Source organism: Macaca nemestrina, chromosome 4, assembly GCF_043159975.1.
Source record: "Macaca nemestrina isolate mMacNem1 chromosome 4, mMacNem.hap1, whole genome shotgun sequence".
Classification (NCBI taxonomy): Eukaryota; Metazoa; Chordata; class Mammalia; order Primates; family Cercopithecidae; genus Macaca; species Macaca nemestrina.
Window position 1 is genome coordinate 96,926,545 of NC_092128.1, and position 15,866 is coordinate 96,942,410.

The 15,866-nt window shown below is 42.9% G+C and overlaps 1 pseudogene; it reads left to right on the top strand.

The window, feature by feature from the left end:
• Positions 1-967: 967 nt before the first annotated feature.
• On the top strand, positions 968-1,385 carry LOC105475730 (large ribosomal subunit protein uL14-like; annotated as a pseudogene).
• Positions 1,386-15,866: the final 14,481 nt, after the last annotated feature.

The following is a 15,866-nucleotide window of genomic DNA, read 5'->3' on the forward strand; positions in this document are numbered from 1 at the left end:
TTGTATATTTTTAGTAGAGACAGAGTTTCACCATGTTGGCCAGGCTGGTCTCGAACTCCTGACCTCAGGTGGTCCACCCACCTCGGCCTCCCAAAGTGCTGGATTACAGGCGTGAGCCACCACACCCGGCCGAGAGTTGTATTTCAAATGACTAAATATTTACAAGATATAAATCAAACTGACAAACTGTGAAGTTAAATATATTCTATTCCCCTACTTTGACAGATCTAGCTTCACAATGTCAAAATTGAAAAATACATTCATACTCGTGTTTTTATGTTTGGAAAAATATCAAAGATTACAGAGTTTCTTTATTATTGGGCATGTCTGGGTGTTCTGTTGATGGACTGGTGTTTTTACAAGAGTGATAAACTCATTCGTAATTCAAAATTATTATATATTTATTCCATAAAGTTATTTTTCTTAATTTTATTTTGTCTAAATCATTAATTTTGTTATCAAGATTTTGACATAATTTGTCTTCTATCAACAGTAAATATCTAAAGTATTAAAAACAAGATGTAGCTAAAGTCAAATGAACAAAATTTGAATATATTTTAATCAAAAGTTCCATATGCGTTATCCAAGTTATTCATCTTCTAACACATTCAATATCACCTATCAAAATTAAAATGCTAGGTTGAGCATGGAGGCTCACACCTGTAATCCCAGTGCTTCGGGAGGTCGAAGTGGGATGATTGCATGAGCCCAGGAGTTTGAGACCAGCCTGGCAACATGGCAATACCTTCATCTCTACAAAAAAAGAAAATTAACTTAGGCGTGGTGGTGCATGTCTGTGGTCCCAGCTACTCAAGAGGCTGAGGTGGAAAGATTGCTTGAGCCCAGGAGGTGAAGGCTGCAGTGAACTGTGTTTGAGCTACTGCACTCCAGCCTGGGAGACAGAGCAAGACCCTGTTTCTAAAAAAAGATAAGTCAATTGCCTTTTTCCTTCTTTCTGGCGTTCAAGATGTCGAAGCGAGGATAAAGTGAGTCCTCTGGTGCGAAATTCTAGATTTCCTCGGGTCTTCTGGTAGGATCCCTGCTCAACGGTGCTGAGAACACAGGAGCCAAAAATCCGTATATCATCTCCGGGAAGAGGATCAGGGACGGATGAACAGACTTCCCTGCCAGTGTGGGTGACATGGGGATGGCCACAGTCAAGAAAGACAAACCAGAGCTCAGAAAAAGGTACATCCAGCAGCGGTCATTTGACAATGAAAGTCATATGGAGAAAAGATGGAGTGTTTCTTTATTTTGAAGATAATGCAGGGGTCATAATAAAAAATAAAGACGAGATGAAAGGTTCTGCCATTACAGGACCAGTAGCAAAGGAGTGTGCAGACTTGTGGCCCCGGATTGGGTTCAATACTGGCAGCATTGCATGATTATCTGTTATAGTTGTAAAAAAAAACTTAAAACCCATTAATAAGTATTTGTCCTCTGCCCCCTCAAAAATAAATAAACAAATAAATAAATTTAATTAAAACATGAAGGCAGAGGTGTGTTTCTTGAGAAAAAATTAAAAAGCAAAAATAAATCTTATTTAATAGACTTTTCTTTTCTTCTTTTTTTTTTTTTTTTTTTTTTTTTTTTTTTGTGAGACGGAGTCTTGCTCTGTTGCCTAGGCTGGAGGGCAGTGGTGTGATCTCTGCTCACTGCAACCTCTGCCTCCTGGATTCAAGCAATTCTCCTGCCTCAGCCTCCCGAGTATCTGGGATTACAGGCACCCGCCATCATGCCCGGCTAATTTTTGTATTTTTGTAGAGACGGGGTTTCATCATGTTAGCCAGGCTGGTCTTGAACTCCTTACCTCAGGTGATCCACCAGCCTCGGTCTCCCAAAGTGCTAGGATTAAAGGAGTGAGCCACCACGCCCCACCAGATTTCTTTTTTCTTTCTTTCTTTCTTTCTTTTTTTTTTTTTTTTTTGAGACGAGGTTTTGCTCTTGTAGCCCAGGTTGGAGTGCAGTGGTGAGATCCTGGCTCATTGCAACCTCCTCCTCCCAGGTTCAAGCGATTCTCCTGTCTCAGCCTCCCGAGTAGCTGGAACTACAGGCGCGTGCCCACGAAACACCGTGCCCAGCCTAAACATAAAATATTAAAAATAAATTATTTAGGGACAGGCACAGTGGCTCACGCCTGTAATCCCAGCACTTTGGAAGGCCAAGGCAGGAGGATCACCTGAGGTCGGTATTTCGAGACCAGACTGGCCGACATGGTGAAACCCTGTCTTTACTAAAAATACAAAAAATTAGCCGGGCATGGTGGCGGGCGCCTGTAATCCCAGCCACTCGGGAGGCTGAGGTGGGAGAATCGCTTGAACCCAGAGGCGGAGGTTACAGTGAGCCAAGATGGCGCCATTGCACTCCAGCCTCGGTAACAAGAGTGAAACTTTATCTCAAAAAAAAAAAAGAAAAAAGAAAAGAAAAGAAATTATTTATTTATTTATTTGTTATTATTATTATTATTTTTTGAGACAGAGTCTCACTCTGTCACCCAGGCTGGAGTGCAACAAAGTACTGGGATTATAGGCTTGAGCCACCACACCTGGCTGATGTTTTAAAAACGTAATGAAATATTATTTTTTTAATTTTTTGAGCAGTCTTGTTCTGTCACCTGGGTTGGAGTGCAGTGGCACAATCACAACTCACTGCAGCCTCAACCTCCTGGGCTCTAGTGAGCCTCCCACCTCAGCCTCCCAAGTAGCTGGGACTGCAGGCGTATGCCACCATGCGCAGCTAATGTTTTTAATTTTTGTGGAGATGGAGTCTTACTATGTTGCTCAGGTTGATCTCGAACATCTGGGCTCAAGTGATCTTCCTGCATTGGCCTTCCAAAGTGCTGGGATTACAAGTGTGAGCCACCAGGCCTGGTTACTTAATATTTTTGAGTGCACAGAAAACTTCATCTCCAAATGTGGCTCCCTGGTATAATGAATATTTTGAATTAAAGTCCTGTAGAGATCAACAGATGCTAGAAGAGACTTTTCCCCTATCTACATGAAGATCTGAAGGACCAACCAAGGAGAACAATTGTTCCCCACCCCACTGCTTCCTCCCCCTGCCACAGTCTCTCAATCCTCTATCCCTTCCAAAGGCAGGATGAAGTTGTTCTCTAAAATTCCTTTGTCTGACTAGAGTTCAGATCTGCCAAAGAAGAAAACAATGACCTCTGGTCCGTCCCTGATTTTTCATTAACTGAACTCTTATCACAGGAAGAAAGACTAAAGTCTCTCAACAAACCCAGAGAGCCTTTTGTCACAAACCATTTTTTGCCCTGTGGACCCAACAGACTTTGTCCTAGGTCATTGTATGTTCTTCATGCCCATTGAGTGTTCCTAAAAATCATTTACTAGCCCCCTAAAATAGCCCACACTTTTCCATCTCCTCATTCCCTTCTAAAAATAAGGCTATACAAGGCTGGGCGAGGTGGCTCATGCCTGTAATCCCAGCACTTTGGGATGCCCAGGCGGGTAGATCACCTGAGGTCAGAAGTTTGAGAGCAGCCTGGCCAATATGGCAAAACCCCGTCTCTACTAAAAATACAAAAATTAGCCCAGTGTAGTGTCAGGCACCTGTAATCCCAGCTACTTGGGAGGCTGAGCCAGGGATAATTGTTTGAACCCAGGAGGTGGAGGTTGCGGATATCACGCCACTGCCCTCCAGCCTGGGTGACACAGCCAGACGCGGTCTCAAAAAGAAAAAAAAAAAAAGAAGAAGAAGAAGAAGAAGAAGAAGAAAAAAGCTATATAAGTATTTGGGCCCCATTGGGATACTGGGCAATCACTTTGTGATTCTCACCTGTACATACAATAATACATTTGTATGCCTTTACTCCAATTTCTGCTCTTTTTTTTTTTTTTAAGAGCTGGTGAGAGGTGAAGACAGCTGGACTTCCTGGGTCTATTGGGAACTTGGAGAACTTTTCTGTCTTACAAGAGGATTGTAAAACACACCAATCAGTGCTCTGTAGCTAGCAAGAGAGATTGTAAAATGCACCAATCAGAAAACACACCCATCAGTGCTCTGTATCTAGCAAGAGGATTGTAAAATGCACCAATCAGTGCGCTGTAAAACGCACCAATCAGCACTCTGTAAAATGCACCAATCAGCAGGATTCTAAAAGTAGCCAATCACGGGGAGGATTGAAAAAAGGGCACTCTGATAGGACAGAAATGGAACATGCGCAGGGCCAATAAGGGAACAAAACCTGGCCACTCCCCACCCCCAAGCCAGCAGTGGCAACCTGCTTAGGTCCCTTTCCATGCTGTGGAAGCTTTGTTCTTTCGCTCTTCCTAATAAGCCTGGCTATGGCTCACTCTTTGGGTCCCTGCCATTTTTAAGAGCTGTAATACTCATCATGAAGGTCCGTGGCTTCATTCTTTTTTTTTGTTTTTTGAGACGGAGTTTCACTTTTGTTGCCCAGACTGGAGTGCAATGGCACGATCTCGGCTCACCACAACTTCTGCCTCCTGGGTTCATGCAATTATCCTGCCTTACCTTCCCGAGTAGTTGGGATTACAGGCATGCAGCACCACACCTGGCTAATTTTTTATTTTTAGTAGAGACGGGGTTTCTCCATTTTGGTCAGGCTGGTCTCGAACTCCCCACCTCAGGTGATCTGCCTGCCTCGGCCTCCCCAAGTGTGGAGATTATAGGCATGAGCCCCCACGCCCAGCCTCTGGCTTCATTCTTGAAGTCAGCGAGACCACGAACTCACTGGAAGGAACCAACTCCGGACCCACTGGGGTCTGAAAAAATAAAAATAACAATAATAAAAAAAGAGATGGGATTTCACTTTGTTGCCCAAGCTGGTGTGCAGTGGTATCGTCATAGCTCACTGTAACCTCAAACTCCTGGGCTTTTCTGCTTCAGCCTCCTGAGTAGCTGGGACCAAGGCATGTGCCACCAAGCCGGGAAAATTTTTAAAAATTTCTTGTAGAGACGAGGTCTCACTATGTTGCCCAAGCTGGCCTTGAACTCCTGGCCTGAAGGGATCCTCCCACCTCAGCCTCCCAAAGTGCCAGCATGATAGGTGTGAGCCACCACACCTGGCTTAATCTGTTTTTTGTGAGTTGATTTTTTTTTTTTTTTTTTTTTTGAGACAGAGTCTCGCTTAGTCGCCCAGGCTGGAGTGCAGTGGCGCGATCTCGGCTCACTGCAAGCTCCTCCTCCCGGGTTCACGCCATTCTCCTGCCTCAGCCTCCCGAGTAGCTGGGACTACAGGCGCCCGCCGCCTCGCCCGGCTAATTTTTTGCATTTTTAGTAGAGACGGGGTTTCACAGTGTTAGCCAGGATGGTCTCGATCTCCTGACCTTGTGATCCGCCCGCCTCGGCCTCCCAAAGTGCTGGGATTACAGGCGTGAGCCACCGCGCCCGGCCTGTGAGTTGATTTTTCAGCGAACTTTCTAAGGATGAAGAGGAAGTTTTCCCTTTGCCCTTATATTTTCATACAAATAAAACTATTCACAATTTGAACATTGTTAAAAGAAAAACTTCAGCTGAATTAAATTTAAAGGAGTTTAATTGAGCAATGAATGATTTGCGAATTGCACAGCCCCCAGAATCACAGCAGATTCAGAGACTCCAGGGATGCCTTGTGGTCAGAACAAATTTATAGACAAAAAAGGAAAGTGATGTACACAAATTGGAGGTGACGTACAGAAGCAGCTGAATTGGTTACAGCTTGGCATTTGCCTTATTTAAACATAGTTTGCACACTCAACAGCGATGAGTAGTTAAAGTACAGGTGCTGGGATTGGCCAAGACTCAGCTATATTGTTGCAGGTGCATACTGCTAAGTTAGGTTTTCAATCTTGTCTACCTATTAAGGTAGGTTATGGTGTGTCCATAAGGACTCAAATATAGAATTAGAGTCCTGGTCAAGCATGGTGGCTCACGCCTGTAATCCCAGCACTTTGGGAGGCCGAGGTGGGTAGATCACCTGAGGTCAGGAGTTAGAGACCAGCCTGGCCAACATGGTGAAACCTGTCTCTACTAAAAATACAAAAATTAGCCAGATGTGGTGGCAGGTGCCTATAATCCCAGCTACTCGGGAGGCTGGGGCAGGAAAATTGCTTGAACCGGGGAGTTGGAGGTTGTAGTGAGCTGAGATCGCACCAGTGCACTCCAGCCTGGGTGAGAAGAGCAAAACTCTGTCTCAAAAAAAAAAGAAAAAAAGAAGTACAGAGTCCTTCTCAGGCCATGTTTACTTTGCTTTAACAATATAAAAATCAGTATCATATTTCACTGGTGTTATGTCTAAACTCACATATATAGAAATTGGTAATTTGAATTGCTTAATATTTCAAAAATATTGTAAACTGCCAGAAGCAATTGCTGCAACTACTTTACCAATTCTTCCTCCCTGATTTGAAACATGAAGGGAAGAAAACGGACACCCGGTACTGAGAAATACTTTATTATGCAAGAATATACTGCATTCCTGCTATTCGAAAGGAAGGACCTGAGAGGTAACTTGTCTTGTTTAGTACCCAGTTGCTGCTGCTCAATCCTCCCTGCACTTGGGGAGTCTCTGATTTTGCCAGTGACATAACCCACAATTTAACCCACGATACTCACCTCTCCAAAACTTAGCTGCTTTTGTATGTAGAAATGTTACAAAATAAATTTTAACACATTGAAAGCTAGTGTTTATCCATGTGGTCAAATTGACTTATTTTGTATAGACCTCAGAATAAAACTTGATCTCAGTCTCGAGGAACATCCTCTAAGGCCACAGACTATGTGCAAGTTGTGCCATGAGCAACCCTAGGGGTCACTATTCATAGGGTAGTACATTTGACATTTTTAAATGATAATTTTCCAGCAGATGGCAGTAAATTGTCTGGAAGAAAGGTAACCGTTAAAAAGTTCTCACGGCCGGGCGCGGTGGCTCAAGCCTGTAATCCCAGCACTTTGGGAGGCCGAGGCGGGTGGATCACGAGGTCAGGAGATCGAGACTATCCTGGCTAACATGGTGAAACCCCGTCTCTACTAAAAATACAAAAAACTAGCCGGGCGTGGTGGCGGGCGCCTGTAGTCTCAGCTACTTGGGAGGCTGAGGCGGGAGAATGGCGTGAACCCGGGAGGCGGAGCTTGCAGTGAGCCGAGATCGCGCCACTGCACTCCAGCCTGGGAGACACAGCGAGACTCCGTCTCAAAAAAAAAAAAAAAAAAAAAAGTTCTCACAAAGGTATTATATAGGCTACCAGCTATGTTGGATCATTCATCTCCCCAGAGGTAATCTCTTATAAAAGTTTGAAGTTGTCCTTCTAGACCATATATTCACATAACATAAATATATGTACATAGAAAAATAGAAGTTTTATTATTTTAAAACTTTAGAGAGGCCAAGGCAGGAAGATCACGAGGCCAGGAGTTCGAGACCAGCAGGGCAATGTAGTGAGATGCCACCATCTCTACCAAAAAAAAAAAAAAAGAAACAAAATAAAATAATAGGTAAATATATAAATGAAAAAAAAAAAGCTTTAAATATATAAACAGTAGTGGGGCAAAATAGGGTCTGGAGGCAGGGAACCTAAGGCCAATTCATGCTGACTTCCTAGAACTAAAAAGGAAAACCCCAACTTTCAACACCTAAGTATCAAAAGGACCAAAGGCAAACCCTTTGCAAACCACTCCTGCCCCCCACTTTCGGCCTGGTAGATGGAAAATGGAAAGTACCTCTGATTGGTTGCTTTGTGCAACCAATCAGATGTTTGCATAGGAGTGTAACTTTGTAATTTCACTTTAGCCTTTGATTGGTTGCTTTTTGCAACCAATCAGACTGATCGTTGGCCACTACTTTATTTGCATGAGGTATCCACCAAATGGCCTATGGAAAACCTCTGGAGGGTATTTGGACCCCAGAAGATCCCGCAATCAGGGCCCTTGAGTCACTGCTCCAGCTACTCCTACCCTGTGAAGTGTACTTTCATTTCCAATAAATCTCTGCTTTCGTTGCTTAATTCTTTTCTTGCTTTGCTGTGCATTTTGTCCAATTCTCTGTTCAAAATGCCAAGAACCTGACAATTTGCAGTAAAGACCCTGCACCCTTAACAAGTAGCACACTATATTTTCTGGCCGGGCGCGGTGGCTCAAGCCTGTAATCCCAGCACTTTGGGAGGCTGAGACGGGTGGATCACGAGGTCAGGAGATCGAGACCATCCTGGCTAACACGGTGAAACCCCGTCTCTACTAAAAATACAAAAAAAAAAAAAAAAAAAAACTAGCCGGGCGAGGTGGCGGGCGCCTGTAGTCCTAGCTACTCGGGAGGCTGAGGCAGGAGAATGGCGTGAACCCGGGAGGCGGAGCTTGCAGTGAGCTGAGATCCGGCCACTGCACTTCAGCCTGGGCGACAGAGCGAGACTCCGTCTCCAAAAAAAAAAAAAAAAAACAAGTAGCACACTATATTTTCTATCTGGCCTTTCTCAGTATGCCTTAAAGATCTTTCAATGTAACCATATGTAACCCTGGAACTATACAATCTGGTTCAACTTTGTCAACAATAAATGTAACAAAATGATGAGTTGTTTTTCAGCTCCTAAGGACCCCCAGGTTGCAAGTCACCTAACCTGAGTATGGCCAGAAGAATCAAGCAGGCCCAGGTCCTGACCTCAGAACCAGCTGGAATGAAAAAGCCAACCACAGGCAGAATCTAAGTGCTTGGACCATGCAACAGAGACCAGATTAAAAAGCAAGGGTTGCCCTGTTTGGTTGGAGTATGGACTTTTCTAAAAGCCGAGGACCCAACATCACCTCATTGCATGATCTCATCAGACTACTGCTTCTTTGCATGAACCCAGTCAGGTCACACCTTATTTCATCTTCCTATATCCTCCATTGTTCCCCTTTGCCCATAAAACCTGCCCCAGACCCCAGCTTGAGAGAGAGATTTGAGAATTGACTCCTGTCTCCTTGCCAGTCAAGTTCTTTTCTCAAAAGTCAATGTCATATCGGCTTCTATGTGTGTTGAACAGCTAGCCCTTGCTAATTTTAAAATCCGATGTATAATATTCCACACTATGAATATACTATGGATTATTTAAACATTTCCGTATTGGTGAACATTTAACTTGCTTCCAGTTTTTTGCTGTTACTAACTATGCTGCAGTGTCCACCCTTGTACCTATCGTCTCAGGCACATGTGTGAGGGTTTCTGTAGGAGAGATACTGAGGTAGTATTGCTGGGCCATAAGGCACATAGGAGTTTAGTTGTGATAGTGAGGTAGGAGGTGGGACTCAACTCTGGAGGAAGGGCTTGGATACCAGACCAAATTGAGGATTAGCTTAAACAGGGCCAGGGTGGAAGCAGCTTTCCATAAGATATGCCCACCAGTGTGCCGTGTCAGTTTACCATTGCCATGGCAACACTCAGAAGTTACCATCCCTTTCCACAGCAATGACTCAATGACCTGAAAGTTACCATGCTTTTCCTAGAAATTTCTGCACCAACTCCCCCTTAATTTGCATGTAATTAAAAGCGGGTGTAACTGTGACCGATGAACTACCTCTGAACTGCTATTCTGGGCACACTGCCTATGGGGTAGCCCTGCTCCACAACTGCAGTATCTCTGCTGCTGCTGTACACTGCTGCTTCAATAAAAGTTGCTGTTTAACACCACCAGCTCATCCTTCAATTCTTTCCTGGGTGAAGCCAAGAACCCTCCCAGGCTAAGCCCCAATTTTGGGGCTTGCCTGTCCTTTCAGTAGGACATTGCTAAATTGCTCTCTAAAACTGCTTTTCCAGGCTGGGCGCAGTGCCTCACATCTGTAATCCCAGCACTTCTGGAGGCTGAGGCAGGCAGATCACCTGAGGTCAAGTGTTCAAGACCAGCCTGGCCTACATGACGAATCCCTGTCTCTACTAAAAATACAAAAATTAACTGGGCGTGGTGGCCCATGCCTGTAATCCCAGCTACTTGGGCGGCTAAGGCAGGAGAATCGCTTGAACCTGCAAGGTGGAGGTTGCAGTGAGCTGAGATCACACCATTGCACTCCAGCCTGGGTGTCAGAGTGAGACTTTGTCTCAAAAATAAAATAATAATAAATAAATTTTAAAAATTGCTTTTCCAATTTATACTTTCATGAGCAAAGCATGAAACTATCTGTTGTCAATATGTGATATTCTCAATGCAAACATTTTTTGACTTGGCTGGGTGTGGTGGCTCATGCCTGTAATGCCAGTGCTTTGGGAGGCTGAAGTGGAAAGATTGCTTGAAGCCAGGGGTTTGAGACCAGCCTGGGCAACATAGTGAGACTCTATCTCTATAAAAAAATAAAAAATAAAAGGTAAAACAAATTTTTTGGGCTGGAGTCAGTGGCTCACACTGTAATCTTGGCATTTTGAGGCTGAAGTGAGCAGACTGCTTGAGCCCAGGAGTTTGAGATTAGCCTGGGCAACATGGTAAAACCCCATCTCTATGAAAAATCCAAAAAATTAGCCAGGTGTGGTGGGTGCATCTGTAGTTCCAGCTACCCAGGAGACACATGGGAGAGTCACCTGAACCTGGGAGGCTGAGGTTGCAGTGAGCCATCATCACACCACTGCACTACAGCCTGGGCAACAGAGACAGAGTGAGACCCTGTCTCAAATTTTTTTTTTTTTTTTTAACTAAACTGTTGAGAAATGGATTCTCCTTTTATGTTTATTAGTTATTGGTATTTTCTCTTTTGTGAGTTGTCTATTTATACTGAAGGGGTTAAGAATATGACACCCCTGGCTGGGTGTGGTGGCTCATGGCTGTAATTAATCCAAGCACTTTGGGAGGTCGAGGCTGGAGGATCATTTGAACTCAGGAGTTCAAGACCAGCCAGGGCAACACATGGCAAGACCTTATCTGTACAAAAAAAAAAAAAAAAAAAAGGCCGGGTGCGGTGGCTCACGCCTTTAATCCCAGCACTTTGGGAGGCTGAGGCAGGACGATCACTTGAGATCAGGAGTTCAAGACTAGCCTGGCCAACATGGTGAAACCCTGTCTCTACTAAAAATACAAAAATTAGCCCAGCTACTCAGGAGGCTGAGGCAGGAGAATTGCTTGAACCTGGGAGGCAGAGGTTGCAGTGAGCTGAGATTGCGCCATTGCACTCCAGCCTGGGCAACAGATCAAGATTCTGTCTCAAAACAAAACAAAACAAAATTATCCGGGCATGGTGGTTTGTGCCTGTAGTCCCAACAACTTGGGAGGCTAAGGTGGGAGGATCACTTGAGCTGGGGAGGTCAAGGTTGCAGTGAGCCATAATTGTGCCACTGCACTCTAATATGAGTGACAGAGAAAAAGACCCTGTCTCAAAGAAAAAGAAAAAAAAAAGAAAGAAAAAAGAATGTGACCTTCATTCTGTTTCTTAAAAGCAGGAGATGAAATTCTCATGTGAAAGATGCAGTATTTTTTTGGGAGGCTGAGGTGGGAGGATCGTTTGAGTCCAGCCTGGGGAACACAGCAAGATCTTGTCTCTAAACAAACAAACAAACAAACAAACAAACCCCCCCAAAATCCCCACAACATTCTTTTTTTTTTGTTTTTTGAGACAGAGTCTTCCTCTGTCGCCCAGGCTGGAGTGCAGTGGCGTGATCTTGGCTCACTGCAAGCTCTGCATCCTGGGTTCACACCATTCTCCTGCCTCAGCCTCTCAAGTATCTGAGTCTACAGGCACCCGCCACCACACCCGGCTAATTTGTTTGTATTTTTAGTAGAGACGGGGTTTCACCATGTTAGCCAGGATGGTCTTGATCTCCTGACCTCGTGATCCGCCCACTTCAGCCTCCCGAAGTGCTGGGACCACAGGCGTGAGCCACTGTGCCCGGCCACGCCCACAGCATTCTAATCAAGGATGGAAAGTTGAGACTGAGAAACTTCTGTACAGACCTTGTTAAAATAACTCTAAATGCTTCTGGGTCTTCATTTCCTTATGGGGGCTCCCACATCATTTAAAACTTGTATTAAATAAACTTGCATGCTTTTCTCCTGTTAATCTGTCTTAAGTGAATGTAATGCTCCAGCCCAGGCTAAAAGAGGACAGAGGTGGAGTTTTGCTGCCCCTACAATACCTTCAGTGCTTGTCTCTTTGTGTATGTAGATATATATATTTATGTATATAAATAAAAATATTTATAAATATTTATTCACTATACTCTATTTTCTATATAAATATATAGAAAAATACATATCTTATAAATATATTTGTATATCTTATAAATATATACAAATATATTTATATATAGCATATATAGAGAAATATATATAGTATATATAAATATATATATAGTTGTGTGTGTGTGTGTGTGTGTGTGTGTATATATATTTTTTTTTTTGACAGGGTTTTACTCTATCACCCAGGCTGGAGTGCAGTGGCATGATCACAGCTCACTGCAGCCTCTGCCTCCTGGGTTCAAGCAATCCTCTCAACTCAGCCTCCTGAGAAGCTAGGACCACAGGTGTGCACCACTGTGCTTGGCTATTTTTTTTTTAATTTATTTTTTGCAGAGATAAGGTCTTACTATGTTGCTCAAGCTAGTCTTGCATTCCTGGGTTCAGGCCTCCAGCCTTGGCCTCCCAAAGTGCTGGGATTACAGGCATGAGCCACCACGCCTGGCCTGTTTATATACTGTTGAATGCACTCTACATAATATTTGAATGGTTCAAAAGGATATAGATTAAAAAGCAATCTTCCTCTCATGTTTGCCCCCACCTCATTATTTCTCCTCACCAAAGTTTATCCTTTCAGAGGAATTTCATACATATACATAGGTTGGTTGTTAGAAAAAATTGAGTTCTGTCTCTGTCCATTCACAGAAAATTGTATAAATGAGTATAAGCATACTTTCTTCTGCAAAAGTTGTCATAATGAGATTTGGATATTATGCGACTATTTATTTAGGAAAGATGAGATGTGCACTAAAACCAACAACATCAAAATCATGTTTATGAAGCTCTTTCCTACTCCGTTGCAGTCCTGGACTTAGTAATTTATATTAGTAATTTATATCTATTATTTCCTAATGATAACCCTGTTGGATAGGTACTATTTCACAGATGAGAAAACTGAGGCTTAGAGACATGAAGTAACTTGCCTAAAGAATTTGGGGATTAGAAGGAAGCTTTTCGGCGCTGGAGCCTGAGCCTTAACCACTGTACTCTGTTACCTCCACATGGTTATAGACTATAATGCACCCAATATCCAGAACTAGTACCACGTGTACAGGTACTAAAGGCTACATAGCACATGCAGAGCACTAAAGAAAACCAAACCCGCCCAAAACAAAAAACCCCAGCTCCTCCATGCAAGAAGATGGCTTCTCTACTGGTTTCTTGTTCTTTGATTGAGGGTTGGTGCCAATTATACCATACTGCCATTTATATCAAAGGCTTAGAAATTGGATGATTGGGAATGGGTTTATGTTTGATATGCTCAGTAATAGCTAAAGGTTTGTTTCATTTTTGTCAGTTTTAATCAACCAATTTATTTTTAGTTTATAATAATAAAATAAAATTCACCATTGAAACGAATGCTTTTAAAATGAAGCTTTTTTTTTTCTTTTCTTTTTCTTTCCTTTTTTTTTTTTTTTTTTTTGGAGACGGAGTTGCACTCCGTCATCCAGGCTGGAATGCAGTGACTGATCTCAGCTCACTGCAACCTCTGCCTCGCGGGTTCAAGTGAGTCTCTTGCCTCAGCTGCCCCAGTAGCAGGGACTACAGGTGTGCACCACCACACCTGGCTAATTTTTGTATTTTTTAGTAAAGATGGGGTTTCACCATGTTGGCCAGGCTGGTCTTGAACTCCTGACCTCAAGTGATCTGCCCGCCTCAGCCTCCCAAAGTGCTGGGATTATGGGCATGAGCCACCGTGTCAGGCCTTAAAATGTAGCTTTTGATAATGCAAGAGCTTTTTTGTTTTCGTTTTCTCTTTCCCAGGAATGAAGTTACTTTGATAGAGCAGAATGAGCAAGATATCACTGCAGAGCATCCCTTGGTGGTTCTGGGGAATACTGGGCAAGGTGCCTACCTCTGCTTGGGTGTGTGCTCCTGTCAGTTATGTAAAGCCATATGAACATATAGCAAGTCACGTGGTGATAATTTCCATTATAGACACTTTAGCATTTACAGTAAGGATTGGTCTTCTTACTTGCAACTTCTGTAAGTGATAAAATGTGAGGATGTGAGATGCCCTTCGTACTTCAACTTTGAAACAAAAATTTCAACTACTCCTTTTTCAAATGTCTGAATTGTTTCCATTTGCAAATATTTTTCTGAGTAGATTGGAATCTTGTTAATATTGAGCAATCAAATAGAGGGGGAAAATGGGATGTCGACACTGATAGGAGATTCTAACGATCTTTCACAAATCCCTAATTTCAAATCTTGGTGTTCAGCGAAACAGCTTCCGATGGTCATTGATTTCTCTATAATTAGCAAATGCTACAAAATTGAATTCATCAAATAAATGTATAGTAATGGAATTGTGTTTTTCTTTGTTTTATAAATGGAGTTCATTTGAAAAAAGGGTTCGATTGCTAAAGGCGTTTGAAAAACCAGTAAATTGGATCGCTGTAGAGAGGCTACTGTAGGATTCTGAGAGTTGAGAGAGTCGAACACAGAAGGTGAGTTCCACCATGATCTGGCCAAGATGAAATGTATGGATCTTGGACCTGAGTAGATCAAAGGAAGGGATTGGGTCAAAGGAAGTGCCAAAGTTAGCACGTTTGGGGTGTTAACTGGGAGAAGAGTAGTCCACTAACAAGAATAAGGAGGTGGGTGGATGGATGAGAAGTTAAACCCCTTCGTCTTACAAACAGGTAAGGTCGCTCAAAACGTTTTTCTAGTCTTTTTTGGAGAGGCATGCATAGGTTAAATATTTTGAAAAACTGTATAAGATCGATATTTAAGAGTGGTTATGTTATTCACCATTAATCTATATTTCATTGTTTTGAAAAAACAGTAATTATGATCACAATATCAGAAATCAAAATCCAAATTGTCATTTGTTTAAATTTTTTCTCATATCCCATTATTAGTTGTTTGATGAAAGATAAAAACCATCTTCCCTACATCGCAAATATTTCCTGTGGCAGTGTTTCCCAAGAAGGCAGAACCATTCATGTAAATGTAAAGTGTTTTTGAATACAATGTTATGTATATTATCAGTCAATTATAATTTCTTAACCTCAAGTCCAGGCAACTTCCATTTTCGCTCTGTGGATTTTGCAATTTTCCTAAGAGATGGTGGAAGGACGGGGGTGGAGGTGGCTTTCCTTACTGAGTGTAACTAAGTGCACTTAGCTTGGAGACAGGAGAGATTGGAGAAGAGGATCAAGTTATAATAACAGCTAAAATTTACTGAACACTTACTGTTTACCCGGCACAAGAGCTTTACCTGGGTTATTTCATTTAAACTCCACAACAGCCCTATGAAGCTGGTGTAGTAGTACATCTACCACAAATACAAGAAAGTAAAGTTTCCCAAATGCTCCCATTACAGCCCTAAATACAAAGAACTGAGAAGATATTCCATGAGACACAGAATAAAATATCTTTCCCCAGCATAAGGACATTATACCAAGAGAGGCAGAAATGGTTATAATTGTTTTTTTGTTTTTGTTTTTGAGATGGAGTCTCACTCTGTTGCCCAGGCTGGAGTGCAGTGGTATGATCTCGGCTCATTGAAAACTCCCCCCTCTATGTTCAAGCAATTCTCCTGCCTCAGCCTCCCAAGCAGCTGGGATTACAGGTATGTGCCACCACGCCTGGCTAATTTTTTGTGTTTTTAGTAGAGATGGGTTTTCACCATGTTGGCCAGGTTGGTCTCAGAACTCCTGACCTCAGGCGATCTGTCCGCCTTGGCCTCCCAAAGTGCTGGGATTATAGGCGTGA